An 11,318-nucleotide genomic window follows, 5' to 3' on the forward strand; every position below is an offset into this window, starting at 1 on the left:
ATGAGCATTTGGATGTGTTTTGAGAGTTTCTTTGGATATTTCATGAAATGATAATAGAATTAATAAACACTTGACGATGAAAAGAAGAAAGGTGGGATGAATGAATTGAATGGAATGTGATGGTTGTGACAAACTCAATTTATAGACAAGAAACTTGAAACATATTTTAAAGAAACTTATAAATTAATTATTAAAGAAACTTATTTTATTTTATAAATTAAGATATCCACTAAAGGCCAAAAATCTTTAACCATCTTTTTCTTACTTCACACGCTAAAGAGGTTACAAGATTTTTATTTGTTGTATAGCACAAAAATGGAATAAAAGGGAAAACGTAAATAAGAAAGTTGAAATCAGATTAAGCTGAAGATGGAAATAACCATTGCAGAAAAGATTATTTTGCATGTGTTCATGTTGTTGTTGAGTGGTGATTGGTAGCAATAAGGATTCATGATAATTGTTAACCTTGAGATATCAATTTATCGACGGTAGAGAATGCAACTTGGTGGATGAGGCACTTGGATCCGATAGATAAGTGATATGAATTTTGATAACATTGATTTTGAGTTTGACTCAAAATTAGCGATGGAAGCATTCAGCAATAATCGAGATGATGCTACAAAATTTAGATATGTCATATCAGCTTGTACATGTAGTTTTGCTTCTCAATTTACAAATTTTCATGTTGAGTTTAGTCGGAGACAAAGAAATGAGGTCCTCACGTTTCGGTAGTGGTGGCTGTTAAAGAGTCCCACATCGGATAAGAGATGGTCTGACAATGTGTACGTTTATATGTGGGGACAATCCTCACTTCACAAGTCGGTTTTGCGAGGTTGTGTTAGGTCCAACCACGATTTCTAAGATGGTATTAGAGCATCCTCTAAGATCCATTGGACCACCTGCTATCAGGTTTCCGCTATCAGGTCACCCATCATTTAGGCCCAACCACCTGCTATCAGGTTTCCGCTATCATGTCCAGTCATGGGCGTGAGGGTGTGTGTTAAAGAGTCCCACATCGGATAAGAGATGGCATGACAATGTGAGGATTGCCCCCCCCCCAAGCCGGTTTTGTAGGGTTGTGTTACGCCCAACCTTATTTTCTAAGATTCACATTTTTAGCTAACTTCATCACTTATTTCGATGTTTCAACCTCACAAGCCGGTTTTATAGAATTGCGTTAGGCTCAACCACGTTTTCTAAGATGAACATTTTCAACTAACTCCATTACTTATTCGATGTACCAACATGTATAACTTATAAGCATCTTTCCGTAAAAAAAGTGCTCCCCATTCTCATAGTAATTCTTGTTGCATTTTATTTTATTTTATATGAATTATAGAAAACTAATTTTGTGTTAACCCTCCGATTCTTGGAAAAAGAAGTTCCGGCAATTTGAAGGTCGACTAGTATATAAAATCTTGTCAATAATTAAAAAAATGGAAATTATGTTGGTATAAAAAAAATGATTTTGTCAAATTACGCTAACTAAATATTTGTGCATTCACCACTATTATTCTAATTATCTACTTGTGTAATCCAATTATCCTAATTTCATTGAAAGCATTTTTTTTATAAGATCATGCTACCAAGTGTCATAAAGACATTGTTTAAGGCATACATTAAGGAAAATATCATTTTGGGAATGCAAGTTAAACATTTGTCATAATCACAAATACACAATTATCTATGCAAAAGTTACTTTTTTACTACTTAAACAATGTCGTAATGACACTTGTTACCATTTTTATTTTTATAAAAGTTCCGATCAATGTGAAATTGAGTGAGTATAAAATTATTACCGTCTATAAAAGGTTTGATTAAAAAAGTCCAAACGTACATTAAAACATACACTCAAAACGTAACGAACTAGTGTTTGAATTCCAAGTGAAAGAGAAACTTGTATTCAGAGCCTGGTACATCTCGAATAACATTAACTCTGATAGAGAAAACCTAAGAAAAAACATATATTAAAAGAGATAAATTTCAATTTTATTAAGGCACCAAAACTCTTAATCTTGACATCGATATGGTTATCGGTGGATCAAAGGTTTGATCTCTAATCGATGCATATAGTAAAACAATTGTTAGAAGAGTCTCGTGAGCCTGTCTCAGTTGGTAGTGATATTGCATAATATATACATTGGTCTGGTTTGAACCTCGGACACCCCACTTATTTACCTTTAAAACGTGAATTTTTAGCCACTAGTCCAAAAATATATTTTGTTAAAAGATATTTTAGGGGATTAATCTCTAAGGTTGTGCGCAAGGATAATTTTAGTTTTTAAAAAAAGCTCACAATCTTGATAAAATACAAAGGGAAAAGAATTTTTTTGGACTACAAGGCCAGCACAATAAACTTAAGTAATCCATCGATCTTTCAAGGGCTCCAATCCAATAGAAATTTCATTAAAAATCCAAAGATATATTGAGACTAAATTCTTATTAATTCAATCTTCCCCGGAAATAATCCTTCTACTTTTCCAATTTTCTCTTTCTTTCCAATGCCTACTCCATTTCAATATGTACATGTTCACGATTTAGATTAGATTTGGAATGAGAAATTGAATTAAGCCTTGTAAAAACTTCATAAACAAGAAGAGAAAAAGATAATACATTATGTAACCAAAGGAAAGGGCATGGATGATACATTATCCAAGAATCCATACACAACAAAAATCACAATAATATTGCATAATCCAATTAAAATCCATATCAACATATATAAAAATTATATTGAGAGGAATCAATGTACATAAGAATATGAAAAAACAAGAACAATATAAACCAATCCTCTAAACCCTTTTAATTATCCACCTTGAATAAGAGAATGGTAATTGTAAATAAGCATGTTATAATTTCATTGTTGATAAATTTAGAAAAGAAGTCGAAAAAGAAGAGCAACAAAGGAAGCAATTATTGTTGGCACAAAGAGAGTAGTAGCATCTGATGTAGGACTTGGAGATGGTGCATCTGCAGCTGAAACACTTGATGGTGCCATCAACATGGCCACCACACCATAGCAAAAATTTGATTCATCTTCATTAATGCCTCCATTTCTACATAAAAAAAAAAAAAAAAACTTGGAAATTTTCTTCTTTTCTTTTGAGGAAAGAAATTGAGAGGAATGGCTAGGCAAAGAGAAGGATAGGTGGTTTAAAAATAGCTTCAGTGTGGTTTGGGTCAGCTACAGCTGCCCGGTTGTTGGTTGGACAGAGTGTCTCTATTGGAATTTTTAGAATGTATACTACAGTTGTCACAACAATTCATATCCCATCTCTCCTTTTATATTTCGTTTTTCTAACACTATCAAACGCTCAAGGTAAAATTCATGTGGGTCTTATCATTTTATACGAGATCTATTTTTAAAATGTGAAACACATTATACATTATCTGATAAGAAAATGAAGGTTAGAGAAAGTGTTATAAACAGAGTGTCAATAACATTCCACTTTTAATATTTCTTTGAGTAAATTAATTAAGTTTTTAGATAGACGAAATGACAAAGCCATTATAAACTTATACACAAGTGGAGGCGTTAGGTTCGAACCCCGATCATTACACACGACATAACAATTTTGGCATTTTACAAGTTGAGTAAATTAATTGAGTTTAATTATCACTTCATTTTTTTGCATTCTATTCGTTGTATATGGGTTTTCATAATTGATGTTTGTTCTATACATAAATTAAATCTTTTTTAAATGAAATATGGAATATGAAAGAAAATAGATATAATGCAAATTATATAAATAGCTAACAAAAGTAAATATTCATTAGTCTCTTAACAATTTTATAAAATGGTTGAGCGGAACGTGCATGAGGGGCATTTTTTCTTTAATGTATAATGAACTAACTACTAAGTTCTTGTCCTTGTCAAAAAAAAAAAAAAAAGTCCTTGTTCTTGGACAAATTAAAGCAAGAATTCTTATTTCACTTCCATTTAAATTGTTTACTCATATTTATGTGATCAGCCCACACAATAATTTCTAAATAAAATATTAAAACTAAACTTTCATCAATATCGTGAAATCTCATATAGGCTATAACAAAGTATAGTCCTGCATAAAGTCATCAAAGAAATAATATAAAGTAGTTGAAGACGTGATCTTTTTCTCAAAGGCATTTATCAGTTATACATGAGATTCACCAAAAATAATAGTATCACCCACCATCTCTATAATGGTATCGATCTCACCGGATCTTAATAGGAATACAATTGTTTGTGTGGCTGCAAACCAAAATCTTATCTTGAATAAATAGCAAAGAGGTAGGATGTAGGTTGTAGTCACACAAAGTGACTTGCTGTCCTATTTGTGAGAATCGTTGCACCATATCAATGTTACATTTAAAATGTTGAATTCTGCTCTTTACCCAAACTGTTTTGCTCACTTCCAAAGTAAAAGTCGAATATGCTCCTACGCAACTTAACTTGCGCTAGTGCATTCTGTACGTATGTTAAGTCACGTTACGTGACTTAACATGCGTGAGTGTATCACGAACGTGACTTAAGTCACGCCCAACTACAACACTAGCGCAAGTTAACTTGAGTAAGTTAGGTAGAAATTGATTTTATTCTATACTAATTCATTATTATTCGAAATTATAAAATAAATGCAAAAATAAATAAGAAATTAATAAAATAAATGCAAAAATAGATACAAATAGTAAATAGAACTCTCATTTTATTAATATTATTCAAATATTACAATAAGCAATACAAATATTTTATTCCGATTAACTAACATACTTAATATTTATTTTGACCCTCTTCGGTATATGCCAATAGCTTTTGGTGGAAAATAGTGATCCATCCTCTTGGGGAAAACAACATCAAGACCCCTTGAGGTAAATTTATATTTGGTTCCTTTTATACCCCCATGATGATTCTTTTTACCCACGGTAAAAAGATTTTGGGAGTAAAAGGAAGCAAATCGAAATTTACCTCAAGGGATGATGCCCTTTTCCCCAACCTAATGGACCACTATTTCCCCCAAAAGCCACCGGTATTTACCTAAGGGGGCTTAGTGACTAAAGAAGCCTAGATACTAAAGAAGAAAATAAAAAGAAGATAAATAGGGGGGAGAGATAATGTGAGGAAAAGAGGATGGTTGGGAGGGTATTTATAGGTGGTTTAAGGTCCAAAAACGTGTGAAAGACTCAAAATAAACGTGTAAAAAACAATCAGAACCATTGACCACCGTCCAAGAAACGTTTGTGCTTCAGTTTTTAGCACCGGCCAACTTGCGCAAGTTAACTTGCGCACAGATTATAAGGTGCGTGACTTAACATGCGCACAGATTATAAGGTGCGTGACTTAACATGCGCACAGATTATAAGGTGCGTGACTTAAGTCACGCTAGTTAAGTAACGCTAGTTAAGTGCGCATACCTTAGAAGAAAATTCGAATAAATATTGCGAGAGCGTGAATTTGAATAAATATTGCGACAGCGTGAATTCAAATAAATATTGCGACAGCGTGAATTCAAATAAATATTGCGATAGCGTGAATTCGAATAAATATTGCGTATCGAATAAGTAAATTATAATAAGTACACAACATTAATTCAAATAAAAATGGCGTATTGAATAAATAAATTCGATAAGTACACAACATTAATTCTTAGACAATTTTATTTAGATATAATTTCATCTACGTTACATTACATTGTGGTATCATTACATTACATTACATAAAAGACATGTACGTCAACTATCATTACATTACATTCGGAAATGTACCTTCCAACTACATCAATTATCTTACCTCTGAATGGGGTCAATTCAAACTAGCTAAAAAGCAGGACTCCAAATGTTAAATTCTTGTTGGTCTTGGTTTTAAATGATAGTATCTAAGTGCCAACGGAATGAGGTCCAAACCTTGACACTTCGATACCATCATTTAAACGAAGCCAACAAGAAATTAACATTTAGAATGGAACAAAAACACTCCCGGGCGAATGCCGGTGTCCTGCCATTTAACTAGTTTGAATTACCCCATCCAAAGGAAGAAAATTGTTGTAGTTGGAATGTGCATTCCAACTACAACAAATGTCTTACCTCTGAAATGGGGTAAATTCAAACTTGCCAAACAACAGGACTCAAGCATTTCGCTCGACATTCATGCTTTCCTTTGAAAAGAATAAATTTTTGTCAGACTTGATTTAGATGATGGTATTCAAGTGCCAACGAAACGAGGTCCATTCCTTGACACTTAATACCATCATCTAAGCAAGCCTAACAAAAATTTAATCTTTTTAAAGGAAAAACATGAATGCCGAGCGAAATGCTTGAGTCCTCGTCGTTTGGCAAGTTTGAATTACCCCATTTCAGAGGTAAGACAATTGTTGTAGTTGGAATGCACCTTACCCTAACTAATGACGATCTTCTGGCGGAATCAAGCTGTTGATGATATCTTCAGTTGATCTCAGCAACGTCACCCGCATATCGATCCACTGGAACTTGGTGTGCTCCCAAAACATGCTCGTCGCATTTTCGTCGTTCTTTAACTCCACCCAAGTGAATGATACTCTCCCCTCGTCGAGCTTTGGACGTTTATACAGAATATTTTGCATCCTCCTTGTGTCTCTGGGGTTGACTCCTTGGTAGAATTCATTCAGTTGATCCTTAAGACCTCTTAACGTTACATCAAGGCACCGAGCCTTCAACCTCTGAGTTTCTCCGCCGTTGAATTTTGCATGAACGTCGATCCACCTGGCCATTGCTTCAAATCTACACAATTACAAATTAAACACAATCAATGAAAAACTCATTCAAACATTTCATCAAACACTTGGAGTGCAAATTATACATAAACCCTAAAAATGATAACTACAACATAAACATGCAAAGATCAAAATAATTAAGCAATATTACTCATTTGCATGTAACATTGTATCATATATTGCAAAAAACAAAATAACCAAAAATTAAACAAACCCTAAATCTAAAAAAATCTAATCTAAGTGTAAAAAATCTAACATAATCATGCAAACATCTAAACATCATAAGAATTAAGCACTATAAGTCATTTGCATGTAGCATTCTATGATTTCTTGCAAAAAAAATAAAAATTTTAACAAAACAATAAACCTAAAAAATCCTATATTAAGTGAAAATTTTTATCATACCAACATAGTTTAAGTGAAAGCTTACTTGTTGTTGTTGTTGTTGTTGTAGTGTTATTTGATTTGAAGTTGAAGGAATTTTGGAGTTTGGTAATTTGAAAGAAAATTGAGATTTGTGTGTGTTGTTTGATGAAAATGAGGCAGAATGTGGTTCTGCCTGGCTAATAACAGCACGCTACGTGACTTAAGTCACGCTGCGCAACTTAAGTCACGTTAACATTACAACTAGCGTAAGTTAACTTACGTAACGCATGTTAACATGCGTAGGGGTATATTTGTATTTTACTTTGGGAGTGAGCAAAACTGTTTGGGTAAAGAGCATAATTCTAAAATGTTTATCAACTTTTGTTTTTCAAATTTATACGTCTTAACATACGTCTTAACATAGATTGTTGTTTTTCCCACTTCAGAATTTGATACACACACCCCTCAAAATTAAGGATATCTTTACTCTCAATGACAGTTAAGTGACGTTCATTAATAAAAAACTAAACAACGAACGACAGTTAGCTATTATTGGTGAATAAATGCGTAATTTTCAGATGCTTCATATCAATTTATGAAGTGGAAAAAGAAATTTTCTTTAACATAAGCCTTGTCCGTATATAATAAAGTTTCTGTTAAAAAAGTATACAATAAAGGTATAATGAACAAACTATCAAGTTCTTGTTCTTGGACAAACTAATCAACAACAAAACACGCCATTAGTTTGGGTCACAAATTAAAGCAAGAATTTTTATTTAACTTGGATCACGCTACCCCACATAAAGTCATCAAAGAAACAATATAAAGTAGTTGAGGACAATAGTCCTCGTTGCTACATGATCTTTTTCTCAAAAAGTGTTTATCAGTTATAAATATGATTCACCAAAATAACAACATCACCCTCGATCTTTATAATTCTACTGATCTCTATAGGCCTTAACGGATGCAAGTTTTGGGGTGGCTTGTGTTATACCCTAATTTTGGACCTAAAAATACTTATTCAAAATACTTTTTCCATCTCTGATATATGTCTATTACTCTTGAAGAATTGCCAATTTGCTATTGTTTACACTGACATTTTACTCTGCTTTATCTCTCAATTTAGCTTTAAAAATCTTTTCAACTGTGTATTTGTCTATGTTTTCTTGCATTCCAAGTCACCCAAAAACATTTTTCTTGTATTTCAAGTCAATTGAATTTGTCTCTGATCACTTGCATATTTCTCTGCATTTTATTTCAATGTTACTTGCAAAATTCATAAAAAAGGGTATTTTAGTCATTTCCTGCATTCAAACTCATTTTAGTCCTTGAAAGTTGTTTGAGTCTTTTCAATTGATTTGTATAAGTCCTTGTTTCAATTCCATGTTAAAATCCATTTCAAAAATCACATTTGAAGTCATTTTGAGTCAGTTTAGCCCCTAGGGGCATTTCAGTCATTTCCTGTGTTAAAACTCTGTTTAATTTCTAAAGATTGTCTCTGAGTCTCTTAATTTGCTTGTATAAACTCTTGCTTTAGTTCCCTGTTAAAAAAACCATTTTAAAATTGCATCTGAGACATTTTGAGTCATTTTAGTCCCTAGGGGCATTTTGGTCATTTCACACGAAATTTTGACAGAGAGAGGTTACTTTAAAGTACCTCATTTAGTAGTTGGTTCGTTTTAGTCCGTTTTGTTATTTTTAATCGTTTCACTTTACGTTATTTTCATTTACCAATTTTAATTCAATTTTATTTTAATTTTCATTTTAGTCCTAAAATTTCTAATAATTGCATTTTTAGTCCTTGTTGTTATTTTCTTTTTTAGTCCTTCAATTTTTAATAATTGCAGAATAGTCCCTATTTGGTATCAGATTTGTTTTTGTCCTCTTATCAATTTTGCAGGTCAGTCCTTCAATTTTTAATAGTTGCAGAAAGGTCCCTAAAGTCCAAATTGGTCCAAGTTCGAATCAAACAAAGTCCAGTACACATGTCAGCAAGCTATTGGCCAAGGTGTAACACATGTCAGCTATAAATACGAGCCAAATCATCAATGCACAGGATCACCATTCATTTTCTGCCAACTCACATAAACACCTTTCCATTTCTCTCTCCAGAATCAAACAAATCAAACCCAGAAAATCCCCAAGAACACGATGAAGTTCATAAAGAACTTCATCCCCAAATTATGAACCCTAACTGTCCAGAACCCAAATTCACACCAATTCATCACAAATCCTTATCAATTTCATCACACAAAACTCAATCTAACAACTACAGAATGAAATCAGTTCGAATTAAAACGATTTGTTTCGCAGTTCTCAGAGATTCGAAGTGAATCTTCATCATCGAACTACGATCTCTGCAATTCCAACACTGATCCATCTCAAGGACGAATCAGTGTGATCACAGAGACGAAGAAGTGAGAAGAAGAGGAATCGAAGAAAAGAATCAGTTCGATCAATTCACAGAGAAGAAGCATAAGACGAAGAGTGAGAAGACGAAGAAACTTCGATTTATTTTCGAAGTTTGAATCAAAACATTCATCAGAGACGAAAAAGAAGCTTCAACATCCTTCTCACCTTTCTCTTTGTTCGAATCTCCAGTTTCCAACAGGTAAACTCATAAAAACCTTCTCGTTTCTATTTCAAATCTTCATCGAAGGCTCATAAACAAAAATAAACGGTGAAACGAAGTAAATCAACAAATTTCAGAACCTGTTCTTTCGAAAAAAAGTTGAAAAAGGTTGAAAAAGATTCGAAACCGAAACATCAAACGTAGATCTACAGAGTTCCACCGTTTATTTCTCAAATCTAAGCTCGTATTCGAAACCAGCGTGAATAATAGAGTAGTTTAGGGTTTAGATCCATGTAGATCGGAGAAGATTAGGGTTCCGTCACCGGAATCTTCACCGGCGGTGGTCAAGTCCGCCGGAGAAGACGACGGAATCTTAGAGAGAAGAGAGAGAACGAAGAGTGCAAATGACCTTAGACCGGTCTGTTGCACTTATATAGGTGCATGAACCAGACCGGTTCGTTTGAACCAGTCTGGTTCACCCCTGGGCCTTGAATCTCCACCGTTAGATCTAGGGTTAGTGTTCCTGGATCAATCCTACGTTCCACAAGCTCCCTGATGATCCAGGATCCATATGTGTGTGGGTTTGGGCCTGTTTTCTGTACTGGATTTCGTTTTACCTTTTTTTCTTGCTATTTTAACACTGCATGTTGTTGTTTACACCACTGTTTCACTTGAAAACTTTGTTAAACTTCCTAAAAATTTTCCTAATTGTTTTCTTGTATTTTTTTTTGTAATTCTTGATCTGTTTTACATAATAAATCTTGATTAAAGATATGTGTGATATTTTCTTGTTAATTGTTTATTGCTTTTTGTTAAAATTTGTGAAGTTTCGCATGTGTTTGAGTCTAAAAATCCTTTAAAATTCTAAAAAGAATTTCATGTATATTTCTTGTTAGTTTTGTGATGATTTTGCATATTAAAAAATTGATAAAAAATAATGTGGTATTTTTCTTGCTATTTTGTGATATTTTACATTAAAAATTTGTGAAAGGTGCATGTTCTTGATCCCTAATCATGATACATGATATTGATTGGTGAAGTTGCAATGGATTTCTTGCTGTTTTGAAGCGTTTTTACTGCATGTGAATATATTGTATGTGTTTGCTTGTTTTACAAGTCATGTTAATATTGGTTTGTGAAGATAAAGTGCCAAATATGTTTAAGCATATCATAATTCTTAACTTGAATGTGTTCTTATAATCCTCACATTATTGATTGTAATAAAGCCTTTAGGAGTTTGTCACGGTGTGAGAATTATAGGTCATATACTTGCTTTGATGTTATGATAAACTTTAGGCATATCTTTACTACTTTTAGGTTAAGGATTTTATCTTTTTTTTGTCAAGTTTTTTAGTGTTTCTTTTGCTTATAATTTCCATTCTATGATACTCTATGCTACTAACCACTTTACTTCATGTGTCATGCATTCCATAAGGCGTCTCATCCTCCATCTTATATTCTTGGTCTTTATCTTTCTTACACCTTAAAATTCATGCAAAATTTAGAGTGTAAAACCTAGGAATTCTTGTATTTTACCTTATGCTTTTAAATTCCTTGCAAGACCATAAAATGTAAACTAGGGCATATGTAAAGGACAATGGACTCTAATGATGTACACCGACACAAGCACCGACACATGCACACACATCACATGGATA

General features: G+C 33.1%; 1 pseudogene; it reads right to left on the reverse strand.

Moving 5' to 3' along the window:
• Nucleotides 1–2,676: 2,676 nt before the first annotated feature.
• LOC146913690 (uncharacterized) lies at nt 2,677–3,228 on the reverse strand (annotated as a pseudogene).
• Between the last annotated feature and the right edge of the window lie 8,090 nt (nt 3,229–11,318).

Source organism: Medicago sativa, chromosome 6, assembly GCF_051527215.1.
Source record: "Medicago sativa cultivar Bolivia chromosome 6, Bolivia_mono, whole genome shotgun sequence".
NCBI lineage: Eukaryota > Viridiplantae > Streptophyta > Magnoliopsida > Fabales > Fabaceae > Medicago > Medicago sativa.